Below are 16,779 nucleotides of genomic sequence, written 5' to 3'. Positions count from 1 at the left end.
GGAATGATGTGTGGAATGATGCGTGGAATGAGGCGTGGAATAAGGAATGGAATGATATGTGAAATGATGTGTGGAATGCTTTGTGGCATAGGTTTGGAATGTTGTGTGGAATGATGTGTAGAATGAGGTGTGGAAATTTGTGTGGAATGTTGTGTGGAATGATGTGTGGAATGAGTTGTGGAATGATGTGTGGAAAGATGCGTGGAATTATGTGTAGAATGAGGTTCGGAATGATGTGTGGAATGATGGGTGTAATGATGTGTGGAATAATGTGTGGAATGAGGTTTGTAATGATGTGTGGAATGATGTTTGGAATGATGAGTGGAATGATGTGTGGAATGATGTGTGGTATGAGGTGTGGAATGAGGTGTGGAATGAGGTGTGGAATGTTTTATGGAATGAAGTGAGGAATGATATGTGGAATGATGTGTGGAATGATGTGTGGAATGATGCGTGTAATAAGGCGTGGAATAAGGAATGGAATGATATGTGAAATGATGTGTGGAATGCTGTGTGGCATAGGTTTGGAATGTTGTGTGGAATGATGTGTAGAATGAGGTGTGGAAAATTGCGTGGAATGATGTGTGGAATGATGTGTGGAATGAGTTGTGGAATGATGTGTGGAAAGATGCGTGGAATTATGTGTAGAATGAGGTTCGGAATGATGTGTGGAATGATGGGTGTAATGATGTGTGGAATAATGTGTGGAATGAGATTTGGAATGATGTGTGGAATGATGTTTGGAATGATGTGTGGAATGATGTGTGGAATAACGGGTGGAATGTGTTGTGAAATGAGGTTGGAAATGAGGTGTGGAATGATTTGTGGAATGCGTTGTGTAATGATGCGTGTAATGATGCGTGGAATGATGCGTGGAAGGATGTGTGGATTGATGTGTGGAATAAATAGTGGAATGATGTTTGGAATGATGAGTGGAATGATGTGTGGAATGATGTGTGGTATGAGGTGTGGAATGAGGCGTGGAATGTTTTATGGAATGAAGTGAGGAATGATATGTGGAATGATGTGTGGAATGATGTGTGGAATGATGCGTGGAATGAGGCGTGGAATAAGGAATGGAATGATATGTGAAATGATGTGTGGAATGCTGTGTGGCATAGGTTTGGAATGTTGTGTGGAATGATGTGTAGAATGAGGTGTGGAAAATTGCGTGGAATGATGTGTGGAATGATGTGTGGAATGAGTTGTGGAATGATGTGTGGAAAGATGCGTGGAATGATGTGTAGAATGAGGTTCGGAATGATGTGTGGAATGATGGGTGTAATGATGTGTGGAATAATGTGTGGAATGAGGTTTGGAATGATGTGTGGAATGATGTTTGGAATGATTTTTGGAATGATGAGTGGAATAACGGGTGGAATGTGTTGTGGAAAGAGGTTGGAAATGAGGTGTGAAATGATTTGTGGAATGAGGTGTGTAATGAAGCGTGGAATGATGCGTGGAATGATGCGTGGAAGGATGTGTGGATTGATGTGTGGAATACATAGTGGAATGATGTTTAAAATTTGGTGTGTAATGATGTGTGAAATGATGTACGGAATGAGGTGTGGAATGATGTGTGGAATCATGTGTTGAATGAGGTGTGGATTGAGCTGTGGAATGATGCGTGGAATGATGCGTGGAATGATGCATGGAAGGATGTGTGGATTGATGTGTCGAATGATGTGTGGAATGATGTGTGGAATGAGGTGTGAATTGATGTGTGGAATGATGATTGGAATGATGTGTGGAATGATGTGTCGAATTAGGTGTGGAATGGTGGTTGGAATGATGTTTGGAATGATGTGTGGAATGATGTGTAGAATGAGGGGTGGAATGATGTGTGAAATGATGTGTGGAATGATGTTTGGAATGATGTCTGGAATGATGTGTGGAATGTAGTATGGAATGATATGTGGAATGATGTTTGGAATGATGTGTGGAATGACGTTTCGAATGAGGTGTGGAATGTTGGTTGGAATGATGTGTGGAATGATGTGTGGAATGAGGTGTGCAATGATGTGTGAAATGATGTATGGAATGATGTTTGGAATGATGTGTGGAATAACGTGTGGAAAGATGTTTGGAATATTGTGTGGAATGATGTATGGAATGAGTTGTTGAATGATGTGTGGAATGAGTTGTGGAATGATGTGTGGAATGAGTTGTGGAATGATGTATGTAATGCAATGTGGAATGATGTGGTGGAATGATGTGTGGAATGATGTTTGGAATGAGGTGTGGAATGATGTGTGGAATGATGTGTCAAATGATATGTGGAATGATGTGTGGAATGATTTGGTGGAATGATGTGGTGGAATGATGTGTGGAATGATGTTTGGAATGAGGTGTGGAATGATGTGTGGAATGATGTGTAGATTGATGTGTGGAATGAATTGTGGAACGCTGTGTGGAATGAAGAGTGGAATTATGTGTGGAATGATGTGTGGAATAATGTTTAGAATGAGGTGTTTAATTATGTGTGGAATGATTTGTGGAATGAGGTGTGGAATGATGTGTGGAATGAGGTGTGGAATGATGTTTAGAATGAGGTGTGGAATGAAATGTGGAATGATTTGTGGAATGAGGTGTGGAATGATGTGTGGAATGATGTGTGGAATAATATGTGGAATAATGTGTGAATATTGCGTGGAATGAGGTGTGGAATGGTGTGTGGAATGATGTTTGGAATGAGGCGTGTAATATTGTGTGGAATGAGGTGTGGAATGAGATGTGGAATGAGGTGAGGAATGATGAGTGGAATGATGTGTGGAATGATGTGTGGAATGATGCATGGAATGACGTGTGGAATGATGTGTGGAATGATGTGTGGAATGATGTGTGTAATGTTGTTTGGAATGAGATTTGGAATGATGTTTGGAATGTGGTGTGGAATGATCAGTGGAATGATGTATGGAATGATGTGTGGAATGATCTGTGGTATGATGTGTAGAATGATGTGTGGAATGATGTGTGGAATGATGTGTGGAATGATGTGTGTAATGATGTTTGTAATGAGATTTGGAATGATGTGTGGAATGAGGTGTGGAATGATGTGTGGAATGATGGGTGGAATGATGTGTGGAATGATGTGTAGAATGATGTGTGGAATGATGTGTGGAATGATGTGTGGAATGTTGTCTAGAAAGATGTGTGGAATGATGTGTGGAATGAAATGTGGAAGGATGTGTGGAATGATGTATGGAATGATGTGTGGAATGATGCTTAGAATGATGCGTGGAATGATGTGTGGAATGAATTGTGGAATGGTGTGTGGAATGATGTTTAAAATGAAGTGTGGAATGATGTGGGAATGATTTGTGGAATGAGGTGTGGAATGATGTGTGAAATGAGGTGTGGAATGAGGTGTGGAATAATGCGTGGAATGACGTATTGAATGATGTGTGGAATGATGTCCCGAATGATATGTGGAATGATGTGTGGAATGATGTGTGGACTGGTGTTTGGAATGAGGTGTAGAGTGATGTGTGGAATGAGGTGTGGAATGATGTGTGGAATCATGTGTTGAATGAGGTGTGGAATGAGTTGTGGAATGATGCGTGGAATGCTGTGTGGCATAGGTTTGGATTGTTGTGTGGAATGATGTTTAGAATGAGGGGTGGAAAAATGATTGCAATGATGTGTGGAATGCTGTGTGGCATAGGTTTGGAATGTTGTGTGGAATGATGTTTAGAATGAGGGGTGGAAAAATGATTGCAATGATGTGTGGAATGATGTGTGGAATGAGGTTTGGAATGATGAGTGGAATGATGTGTGGAATGATGTGTGGTATGAGGTGTGGAATGAGGTGTGGAATGTTTTATGGAATGAAGTGAGGAATGACATGTGGAATGATGTGTGGAATGATGTGTGGAATGATGCGTGGAATGAGGCGTGGAATGATGAATGGAATGATGTGTGAAATGATGTGTGGAATGCTGTGTGGCATAGGTTTGGAATGTTGTGTGGAATGATGTTTAGAATGAGGGGTGGAAAAATGATTGGAATGATGTGTGGAATGATGTGTGGAATGAGGTTTGGAACGATGTGTGGAATGATGGGTGTAATGATGTGTGGAATAATTTGTGGAATGAGGTTTGGAATGATGTGTGAAATGATGTTTGCAATGATGTGTGGAATGATGTGTGGAATAACGGGTGGAATATGTTGTGGAATGAGGTGGGAAATGAGGTGTGGAATGACGTGTTGAATGAGGTGTGTAATGATGCGTGGAATGATGCGTGGAATGATGCGTGGAAGGATGAGTGGATTGATGTGTGGAATAAATAGTGGAATAATGTTTAAAAAGAGGTGTGAAATGATGTATGGAATGATGTGTGGAATGACCTGTGGAATGATGTGTGGAATGATGTGTGGAATGAAATTTTGAATGATGTGTGGAATGAGGTGTGGAATGATGTGTGGAATGATATGTGGAATGGTGTGTGGAAGGATGTGTGGAATGAGGTTTGTAATGATAATTTGAATGATGCGTGCGATGATTTTTGCAATGATTTGTGGAATGAGGTATGGAATGATGTCTGGAATGATATGTGGAATGATATGTGGAATGATGCGTGGAATGATGTGTGGAATGATGCGTGCAATGGTGTGTGGAATGAATTGAGGAATGATGTCAGGAATAATGAGTATAACGATGTCTGGATGATGTGCGGAATTATGTTTAGAATGAGGTGTGAAATGACGTGTGGAATGATGTGTGGAATGATGTGTGGAATGATATGTGGAATGATGTGTGGAATGATGTGTGGAATAATATGTGGAATGATGTGTGCAATGATGTTTGGAATGTGGTGTGGAATGATATGTGGAATGATGTGTGAAATGATGTGTGGAATGATGTTTGAAATGATGTGTGGAATGATGTGTGGTATGATGTGTGGAATGATGTGTGGAATAATGTGTGGAATGAGGATTGGAATGATGTGTGGAATGAAGTTTGGAATGGTGTGTGGAATGATGTTTGGAATGACGTGTGGAATGAGTTGTGGAATGAGGTTTGGAATGATGTGTGTAATGATATGTGGAATGATGCGTGGAATGATGCGTGGAATGATGTGTGGAATAAATTGTGGAATGATGTGTGGAATAATGTATGGAATGGTGTGTGGAATGATGTTTAGAATGATGTGTGCAATGATGTGTGGAATGATTTGTGGAATGAGGTGTGGAATGATGTGTGGAATGATGTGTGGAATAATATGTGGAATGATGTGTGGATGATGTGTGGAATGAGGTGTGGAATGAGGTGTGGAATGATGTGTGGAATGAGGTGTGGAATGATGTGTGGAATGATGTTTGAAATGATGTGTGGAATGATGTGTTGAATGAGGTTTGGAATTATATGTGGAATGATGTATCGAATGAGGTTTGGAACCATGTGTGGAATAGTGTGTGGAATGATGTGTGGAATGTTGTGTGGAATGATGCGTGGAATAATGTGTGGAATGATGATTGGAATGATGTGTGGAATGATGTTTGGAACGATGTGTGGAATGTTGTGTGGAATGACTGGTGGAATGAGTTGTGGAATAATGGGTGGAATGATGTGTGGAATGATATCTGGAATGATGTTTGAAATGACGTGTGGAATGACGTGTGGAATGATGTTTGGAATGATGTGTGGAATGTCCTGTGGAATGATGTTTGGAATGATGTGTGGAATGATGTATGGAATGAGTTGTGGAATGATGTGTGGAATGAGTTGTGGAATGATGTGTGTCCTGATATATGGAATGATGTGGTGGAATGATGTGTGCAATGATGTTTGGAATGCGATTTGGAATGATGTGTGGAATGAGGTGTGGAATGATGTGTGGAATGATGTGTGGAATGATGTGTGGAATGATGTGTGGAATGACGTGTCAAATTATATGTGGAATGATGTGTGGAATGATGTGGTGGAATGATGTGTGGAATGATGTGTGGAATGATGTGCGGAATGAGGTGTGGAATGATGTGTGGAATGATGTGTGGATTGATGTGTGGAATGAATTGTGGAACGCTGTGTGGAATGAAGAGTAAATTCTGTGTAAAATGATGTGTGGAATTATGTTTAGAATGAGGTGTTTTATGATGTGTGGAAGGATATGTGGAACAAGGTGTGGAATGATGTGTGGAATGAGGTGTGGAATGATGTTTAGAATGAGGTGTGGAATGATGTGTGGAATGATTTGTGGAATGAGGTGTGGAATGATGTGTGGAATGATGTGTGGAATAATATGTGGAATGAGGTGTGGAATGAATTGTGGAATGACGTGTCAAATTACATGTGGAATGATGTGTGGAATGATGCGGTGGAATGATGTGTGGAATGATGTGTGGAATGATGTGAGGAATGAGGTGTGGAATGAATTGTGGAACGCTGTGTGGAATGAAGAGTAAATTCTGTGTGGAATAATGTGTGGAATTATGTTTAGAATGAGGTGTTTAATGATGTGTGGAAGAATTTGTGGAACAAGGTGTGGAATGAGGTGTGGAATGATGTGTGGAATGATGTGTGGAATAATATGTGGAATGATGTGTGGATGATGTGTGGAATGAAGTGTGGAATGGTGTGTGGAATGATGTATGGAATGATGTTTGGAATGTGTTGTCGAATGATCAGTGGAATGAAGTATGGAATGATGTGTGGAATGATGTGTGGAATGACGTGTGGAATGATGTGTGGAATGATGTTTGGAATGATGTGTGGAATTAGGTGTGGAATGGTGGGTGGAATGATGTGTGGAATGATGTGTGGAATGATGTGTGCAAAAAGGTGTGGAAAGATGTTTGGAATGGTGTGTGGAATGATGCGTAGAATAAGGGGTGGAATGATGTGTGGAATGAGGTCTGGAATGATGTGTGGAATGATGTGTGGAATGATGTGTGGAATGATGTCTGGAAAGATGTGTGGAATGATGAGTTGAATGATGTTTGGAATGATGTATGGAATGAGGTGTGGAATGAGGTGTGGAATGATGTGTGGAATGAGGTGTAGAATGAGGTGTGGAATGCTGGGTGGAAGGATGTGTGGAATGATGTGTGGAATCATGTTTGGAATGAGGTGTGGAATGATGTGTGGAATGATTTGTGGAATGATGTGTGGAATGATGTGTGGAATGATGTGTAGAATGACGTGTGGAATTATGTTTGGAATAATGAGTGAAATGAGGTTTGGAATGATGAGTGGAATGATGTGTGGAATGATGTGTGAAATGCTGTGTGGAATGATGTATGGAAGGAGGTGTGGAATGAGGTGTGGAATGAGGTGTGGAATGACGTGTGGAATGACGTGTGGAATGATGCGTGGAATGATGCAACGAATGTTGTGTGGATTGATGTTTGTAATGAATTGTGGAATGATGTGTGGATTGATGTGTGGAATGATGTGTGTAATGATGTATGGAATTATCTGTGGAATGACGTGTGGATTGACGTGTGTAATGATGTGTGCAATTATGTGTGGAATGATGTGTGGAATGATGTGTGGGATGAGTTGTGGAATGATGTGTGGATTGATGTGTGGAATGATGTTTAGAATGAGGTGTGAATTGATGTGTCGAATGATGTTTGGAATGATGTGTGTCAGAGGTGTGAAATGTGGTGTGGAATGATGTGTGGAATGACGGGTGGAATGAATTGTGGAATGATGTGTGGAATGATGTGTGGAATGATGTTTGGAATAAATTTTGGAATTATGTATGGAATGATGTGAGGAATGATGTGTGGAATGATGTGTGGAATGAGGTTTGGAATGAGATGTGGCATGATGTGTGTAATAAATAGTGGAATGATGTTTATAATGAGGTGTGGAATGATGCGTGGAATGATGTGTGGAATGATGTGTCGAATGATGTGTCGAATGATGTGTGCAATGATGATTGGAATGAGATTTGGAATAATGTTTGGAATGTGGTGTGGAATGATCATAGGAATGATGTATGGAATGATGTGTGGAATGATGTGTGGAATGATGTGTGGAAGGATGTGTGGAATGATGTGTGGAATGATGTGTGGAATGATGTGTGAAATGATGTGTGTAATGATGTTTGGAATGAGATTTGGAATGATGTGTGGAATGAGGTGTGGAATGATGTGTGGAATGATGGGAGGAATGATGTGTGGATTGATGTGTAGAATGATGTGTGGAATGATGTGTGGATTGATGTGTGGAATGATGTCTAGAAAGATGTGTGGAATGATGTGTGGAATGAAATGTGGAATGATGTGTGGAATGATGTATGGAATGATGTTTGGAATGATGTGTGGAATGAGGTGTGGTATGAGGTGTGGAATGAGGTTTGGAATGTTTTATGGAATGAAGTGAGGAATGATATTTGAAATGATGCATGGAAGGATGTGTGGATTGATGTGTGGAATAAATTGTGGAATGATGTCTGGAATGAGGTGTGGAATGATGTGTGGAATGATATGTGGAATGGTGTGGGGAATGATGTGTGGAATGACGTGTGGAATGAGGTGTGAATTGATGTGTGGAATGATGATTGGAATGATGTGTGGAAGGATGTGTGGATTGATGTGTGGAATAAATAGTGGAAAGCTGTTTAAAATGAGGTGTGGAATGATGTGTGGAATGAGGTGTGGAATGATGCGTGGAATCATGTGTTGAATGAGGTGTGGAATGAGCTGTGGAATGATGCGTGGATTGATGCGTGCAATGATGCATGGAAGGTCGTGTGGATTGATGTGTGGAATAAATTGTGGAATGATGTTTGGAATGATGAGTGGAATGATGTGTGGAATGATGTGTTGTATGAGGTATGGAATGATGTGTGGGTGTGGTATGATGTGTTCGATGGTGTGAGGAATGATGTCTGGAATGATGTCTGGAATGAGGTGTGTAATGATTTGTGGAATGAAATGTGGAATGGTGTGTGGAATGATGTGTGGAATGATGTGTGGAATGAGGTGTGAATTGATGTGTGGAATGATGATTGGAATGATGTGTGGAATGATGTGTGGAATTAGGTGTGAAATGGGGGGTGGAATGATGTGTGGAATGATGTGTGGAATGATGTGTGGAATGAGGTGTGGAATGATGTGTGGAATGAGGTGTGGAAAGTTGTTTGGACTGGTGTGTGGAATGATGCGTAGAATGAGGGGTGGAATGATATGTGGAATGAGGTCTGGAATGATGTGTGGAATGATGTGTGGAATGATGTCTGGAATGATGTCTGGAAAGATGTGTGGAATGATGTGTGGAATGATGTGTGGAATGATGTTTGGAATGATGTGTGGAATGACGTTTCGAATGAGGTGTGGAATGTTGGGTGGAATGAAGTGTGGAATGATGTGTGGAATGAGGTGTGGAATGATGTGTGAAATGATGTGTGGAATGATGTGTAGAATGACGTGTGGAATGATGTGTGGATAAATGTGAGAAATGAGGTTTGGAATGATGTGTAGAATGATGTGTGGAATGAGGTTTGGAATGATGTATGGAATGAGGTGTGGAATGAGGTGTGGAATGATGTGTGGAATGACGTGTAGAATGAGGTGTGGAATGCTGGGTGGAAGGATGTCTGGAATGATGTGTGGAATCATGTTTGGAATTAGGTGTGGAATGATATGTGGAATGATGAGTGGAATGATGTGTGGAATGATGTTTGGAATGATGTGTGTAATGTCGTGTAGAATGAGGTGTGGAATAGTGGGTGGAATGTTGTCTGTAATGATTTGTGGAATGAGATTTGGAATGATGTATGGAATGAGGTGTGGAATGATGTGTGGAATGATGGGTGGAATGATGTGTGAAATGCTGTGTGGAATGATGTATGGAATGACGTGTGGAATGATGTGTGAAATGATGTGTGGAATGATGTGTGGAATAATGTTTGAAATGTGGTGTGGAATGATCAGTGGAATGATGTGTGGAATGATGTGTGTAATGATGTTTGGAATGAGATTTGGAATGATGTATGGAATGAGGTGTGGAATGATGTGTGGAATGATGGGTGGAATGATGTGTGGAATGATGTGTAGAATGATGTGTGGAATGATGTGTGGAATGATGTCTAGAATGATGTGTGGAATGATATGTGGAATGATGTGAGGAATGATGTATGGAATGATGCTTAGAATGATGCGTGGAATGATGTGTGGAATGAATTGTGGAATGGTGTATGGAATGTTGTTTAAAATGAGTTGTGGAATGATGTGGGAATGATGAGTGGAATAAGGTGTGGAATGATGTGTGGAATGAGGTGTGGAATGAGGTGTGGAATAATATGTGGAATGACGTATGGAATGACGTGTGGAATGATGTCCCGAATGATGTGTGGAATGATGTTTGGAATGATGTGTGGACTGATGTGTGGAATGATGTTTGGAATGAGTTTTGGAATTATGTATGGAATGATGTGTGGAATGATGTGTGGAATGATGTGTGGAATGAGGTTTGGAATGAGATGTGGTATGATGTGTGTAATAAATAGTGGAATGATGTTTATAATGAGGTGTGGAATGATGCGTGGAATGATGTGTGGAATGATGTGTCGAATGATGTGGCGAATGATGTGTGAAATGATGCGTTGAATGATGTGTAGAATTATGTATGGATTGAGGTGTGGAACGATATGTGGAATTATGTGTGGAATGACGTTGGAATGAATTGTGGAATGATGTGTGGAATGATGTGTGGAATGATGTTTGGAATGAGTTTTGGAATTATGTATGGAATGATGTGTGGAATGATGTGTGGAATGATGTGTGGAATAACGGGTGGAATGTGTTGTGGAATGAGATGGGAAATGAGGTGTGGAATGATGTGTGGAATGAAGTGTGTAATGATGTGTGGAATGATGCGTGTAATGATGCGTGGAAGGATGTGTGGATTGATGTGTGGAATAAATAGTGGAATGATGTTTAAAATGAGGTGAGGAATGATGTGTGGAATGATGTATGCAATGAGGTGTGGAATGATATGTGGAATGATGTGTGGAATGATGTGTGGAATGATATCTGGAATGATGTGTGGAATGATGTGTGGAATGATGTTCGAATGATGTGTGGAATGATGTATAGAATGAGGTGTGGAATGGTGGGTGGAATGATGTGTGGAATGATGTGTGGAATGATGTGTGGAATAATGTTTAGAATGAGGTGTGGAATGATGTATAGAATGAGGTGTGGAATGGTGGGTGGAATGATGTGTGGAATGATGTGTGGAATGATGTGTGGAATAATGTTTAGAATGAGGTGTGGAATGATGTGTGGAATGACGGGTGGAATAAGTTGTGGAATGCGTTGTGAAATGAGGTGTGGAATGAGGTATGCAATGAAGTGTGGAATGAAGTGTGCAATGATGTGTGGAATGATGTTTGGAATAATGTTTAGAATGTGGTGTGGAATGATGTGTGGAATGATGTGTGCAATGATGTGTGGAATGAGATTTGGAATGATGTGTGAATGATGTTTGGAAAGATGTGTGGAATGAGATGTGGAATGACGGGTGGAATGAGTTGTGGAATGTGGTGTGAAATGAGGTGTGGAATGAGGTATGCAATGAAGTGTGGAATGATGTGTGAAATGATGTGTAGAATGAGTTGTGGAATGAGGTGTGGAATGATGCGTGCAATGATGCGTGGAATGGTGCGTGGAATGATGTGTGGATTGATGTGTGGAATACATAATGGAATGATGTTTAAAATGAGGTATGGAATGAGCTGGGGAATGATGTGTGGAATGAGGTGTGGAATGATGTGTGGAATTATCCGTGGAATGTTGCATGGAATGATGCATGGAAGGATGTGTCCATTGATTGTGGAATAAATTGTGGAATGATGTGAGGAATGATGAGTGGAATTATATTTAGAATGAGGTGTTTAATGAAGTGTGGAATGATTTGTGGAATGAGGTGCGGAATGATGTGTGGAATGCGGTATGGAATGAAGTTTAGAATTAGGTGTGGAATGATGTGTGGAAGGATTTGTGGAATGAAGTGTGGAATGATGTGTGGAATGATGTGTGGAATAATATGTGGAATGATGTGTGGATGCTGTGTGGAATGCGGTTTGGAATGATGCATGGAATGACGTGTGGAATGATGTGTGGAATGATGTGTGGAATTATGTGTGGGATGATGTTTGGAATGTGGTGTGGAATGTTCAGTGGAATGATGTATGGAATGATGTGTGGAATGATGTGTGGAATGATGTGTATAATGATGTATGGAATGATATGTGGAATGATGCTTAGAATGATGTGTGGAATGAGGTGTGGAATGAATTGTGGAATGGTGTGTGGAATGATGTGTGGAATGATGTGGGAATGATTTGTGGAATAAGGTGTGGAATGATCTTTGGAATGAGGTATGAAATGAGGTGTGGATTGAGCTGCGGAATGAGGTGTGGAATGATTTGTGGAATGATGTGTGGAATGATGTTTGGAATGAGGTGTGGAATGATGTGTGGAATGATATGTGGAATGTGTTGGATGATGTGTGGAATGATGTGTGGAATGAGGTGTGGAATGTTGTATGGAATGACGTGTGGAATGATATGTGGAATGATGTGTGGAATGATGTGTGGAATGATGTGTGGAATGATGCGTGGAATGAGGTGTGGAATGATGTTTGGAATGATGTGTGGAATGATGTGTTCAATGATGTGTGGAATAATGTGTGGAATGATGTGTGGAATGACGTGTGGATTGACGTGTGGAATGAGCTGTGGAATGAGGTGTGGAATGATGTGTGGAATGAAGTGTGGAATGATGTGTGGACATAGGGTTGCAATGTTGTGTGGAATGATGTGTAGAATGTGGTGTGGAATGATGGGTGGAATGATGCGTGGAATGATGTGTGGAAATATTGTGTGGAATGATGTGTGGAATGATGTGTGGAATGATGTGAGGAATGTTGTGTAGAATAAGGTTTGGAATGATGTGTGGAATGCTGTTTGGAATGATGTGTGGAATGATGTGTGGAATATGGTTTGGAATGTGGTGTGCAATGATGTGTGGAATGATGTTTGCAATGATGTGTGGAATGATGTGTGGAATGTTGTGTGAAATTATGTGTGCAATGCTGTATGGAATGATGTCGTGGAATGTTGTTTAGAATGAGGTGTGAATTGATGTTTGGAATGATGTATGGAAGGATGTGTGGAATGCGTTTTGGAATGTGGTGTGGAATGATGTGTGGAATGTTGTGTGGAATGTTGTTTGGAATGATGTGTGCAATGACGGGTGAAATGAGTTGGGGAATGCAGTGTGGAATGATGTGTGGAATGATGTGTGGAACGATGTGTGGAATGACGTGTGGAATGAGGTGTGGAAAGATATGTGGAATGTTGTGTGGAATAATGTGTGGAATGATGTTTGGAATGATGTGTGGAATGTTGTGTGGAATGAGGTTTGTAATGATGTGTGAAATGATGCGTGGAATGATGTGTGGAATAATGTGTCAAATGAAGTGTGGAATGAGTTGTGGAATGAGATATGAAATGAGGTGTGGAATGAGCTGTGGAATGAGGTGTGGAATGATGTGTGGAATGATGTGTGGAATGATGTGTGGAATGAGGTGTGGAATGATGTGTGGAATGATATGTGGAATGTGTTGGATGATGTGTGGAATGATGTGCGGAATGAAGTGTGGAATGTTGTATGGAATGATGTGTGGAATGATATGTGGAATGTGTGGACTGATGCATGGAATGAGGCGTGGAATGAGGTGTGAAATGATGTGTGGAATGATGTGTACAATGATGTGTGGAACAAAGTATGGAATGATGTGTAGAATGAGGTGTGGAATGAGGTGTGAAGTGACGTGTGGAATGACGTGTGTAATGATGTGTGCAATGCTGTGTGGAATTTTGTGTGGAATAATGTGTGGTATGATGTGTGGAATGATGTGGGGAATGTTGTGTGGAATGAGGTTTGTAATGATGTGTGGAATTATGTGTGGAATGATGTGTGGAATGATGTCTCAAATGAAGTGTGGAATGTGTTGTGGAATGAGATATGAAATGAGGTGTGGAATGAGCTGTGGAATGAGGTGTGGAATGATGTGTGGAATGATGTGTGGAATGACGTGTGGAATGAGGTGTGGAATGATGTGTGGAATGATATGTGGAATGTGTTGGATGAAGAGTGGAATGATGTGCGGAATGAAGTGTGGAATGTTGTATGGAATGATGTGTGGAATGATATGTGGAATGTGTGGAATGATGCATGGAATGAGGCGTGGAATGAGGTGTGGAATGATGTATGGAATGATGTGTACAATGATGTGTGGAATAAAGTATGGAATGATGTGTAGAATGAGGTGTGAAATGAGGTGTGAAGTGACGTGTGGAATGACGTGTGGAATGATGTGTGCAATGCTGTGTGGAATGATTTGTGGAATGTTGTTTGGAATGATATTTGGAATGAGATGTGCAATGATGGGTAGAATGATGTGTGGAATGATGTGTAGAATGATGTTTAGAATGAGGTGTGAATTGATGTGTGGAATGATGTTTGGAATGATGTGTGGAATGAGGTTTGGAACGTGGTGTGGAATGATGTGTGGAATGATGTTTGCAATGATGTGTGGAATGATGTGTGGAATGTTGTGTGAAATGATGTTTGGAATGATGTGTGGAATGATGTGTGGAATGACGGGTGAAATGAGGATTGGAATGATGTGTGGAATGATGTGTGTAATGATATGTGGAATGATGTGTGGAATGACGTGTGAAATGACGTGTGGAATGATGTGCGCAATGCTGTGTGTAATGAGTTGTGGAATGTTGTTTGGAATGTTGTTTGGAATGATGTTTGGAATGAGGTGTGGAATGATGGGTAGAATGATGTGTGGAATGATGTGTAGAATTATGTTTAGAATGAGGTGTGAATTGATGTGTGGAATGATGTTTATAATGATTTGTGGAATGAGGTTTGGAATGTGGTGTGGAATGATGTGTGGAATGATGTGTGGAATGATGCGTGGAATGAGGCGTGGAATGAGGAATGGAATGATGTTTGAAATGATGTATGGAATGCTGTGTGGCATAGGTTTGGAATGATGTGTGGAATGATGCGTGCAATGATGTGTAGAATAAGGTTTGGAATGATGTGTGGAATAATGTGTGGAATGAGGTTTGGAATTATGTGTGGAATGATGTTTGGAATGATGTGTAGAATGATATGTGGAGTGACCAGTGGAATGAGTTGTGGAATGATGCGTAGAATGATGTGTGTAATGATATGTGGAATAATGTGTGTAATGATGTATGGAATGATCTGTGATATGACGTGTGGAATGACGTGTGGAATGATGTGTGCAATGCTGTGTGGAATGATGTGTGGATTATGCTTGGAATGATGTTTGGAATGATGTGTGGAATCATGTGTGGAATGAGGTGTGGAATGATGTGTGGGATGAGTTGTGGAATGATGTGTGGATTGATGTGTGTAGTAATCTTTATAATGAGGTATGAATTGATGTGTGGAATAATGTTTGGAATGATGTGTGTAATGAGGTGTGGAAAGTGGTGTGGAATGATGTGTGGAATGAGTTTTGGAATGATATGTGTGTAATTAATTGTGGAATGATGTGTGGAATGATCTGTGGAATGATCTGTGGAATGAGGTGTGGAATGAGGTGTGGTATGATGTGTGGATTGATGTGTGGAATGAGGTATGGAATGAGGTGTGGAATGATGCGTCGAATGATGCGTGGAATGATGCGTGGAAGGATGTGTGGATTGATGTGTGGAATAAATAGTGGAATGATGTTTATAATGAGGTGTGGAATGAGGCGTGGAATGATGTGTGGAATGATGTGTCGAATGATGTGTGAAATGATGCGTGGAATGATGCATCGAATCATGTGTGGATTGATGTGTGGAATTAATTGTGGAATGATGTGTGGAATGATAAGTGGAATGATGTATGGACTGATGTGTGGAATGATGTTTGGAATGATGTGTGTGATGATGTATGGAATGATCTGTGGAATGACGTGAGGAATGATGTGTAGAATGAGGTGTGGAATGATGTTTGGAATGATGTGTCGAATGAGGTGTGGAATGAGGTGTGGAATGATGCATGGAATGAGGTGTGGAATGATGTGTGGAATGATGTGTGGAATGATGTTTGGAATGATGTGTCGAATGACGTGTAGAATAAGGTGTGGAATGGTGGGTGGAATGATGTTTGGAATGATGTGTGGAATGACATGTGGAATGAGGTGTGGAATGATGTGTGGAATTGTGTGTGAAATGATGTGTCGAATGATATGTGGAGTTGACCGGTGGAATGAGTTGTGCAATGATGCGTCGAATGATGTGTGGAATGACGTGTGGAATGATGTGTGTAATGAGGCATGGAATGATCTGTGGAATGACGCGTGGAATGACATTTGGAATGATGTGTGCAATGCTGTGTGGAATGATGTGTGGAATGATTCTTGGAATGATGTTTGGAATGATGTGTGGAATGATTTGTGTAATGACCGGTGGAATGAGCTGTGGAATGATGTGAGAAATGATGTGTGGAATGATGTGTGGAATGATGTGTGTAATGTTGTTTGGAATGATCTGTGGAATGATGTGTGCAATGCTGTGTGCAATGATGTGTGGAATGACGTTTAGAATGAGATGTGAATTGATGTGTGGAATGATGTTTGGAATGATGTGTGTAATGAGGTGTGGAATGTGATGTGGAATGATGTGTGGAATGATATTTGCAATGAGGTGTGGAATGAGGTGTGGAATGATGTGTGGAATGATGTGTGGAATGAAGTGTGGAGCGATGGGTGGAATGATGTGT

This window comes from Pristiophorus japonicus, unplaced genomic scaffold (genome assembly GCF_044704955.1).
Source record: "Pristiophorus japonicus isolate sPriJap1 unplaced genomic scaffold, sPriJap1.hap1 HAP1_SCAFFOLD_80, whole genome shotgun sequence".
NCBI classification, from domain to species: Eukaryota; Metazoa; Chordata; class Chondrichthyes; family Pristiophoridae; genus Pristiophorus; species Pristiophorus japonicus.
Note: the sequence above shows the minus strand (reverse complement) of the source record.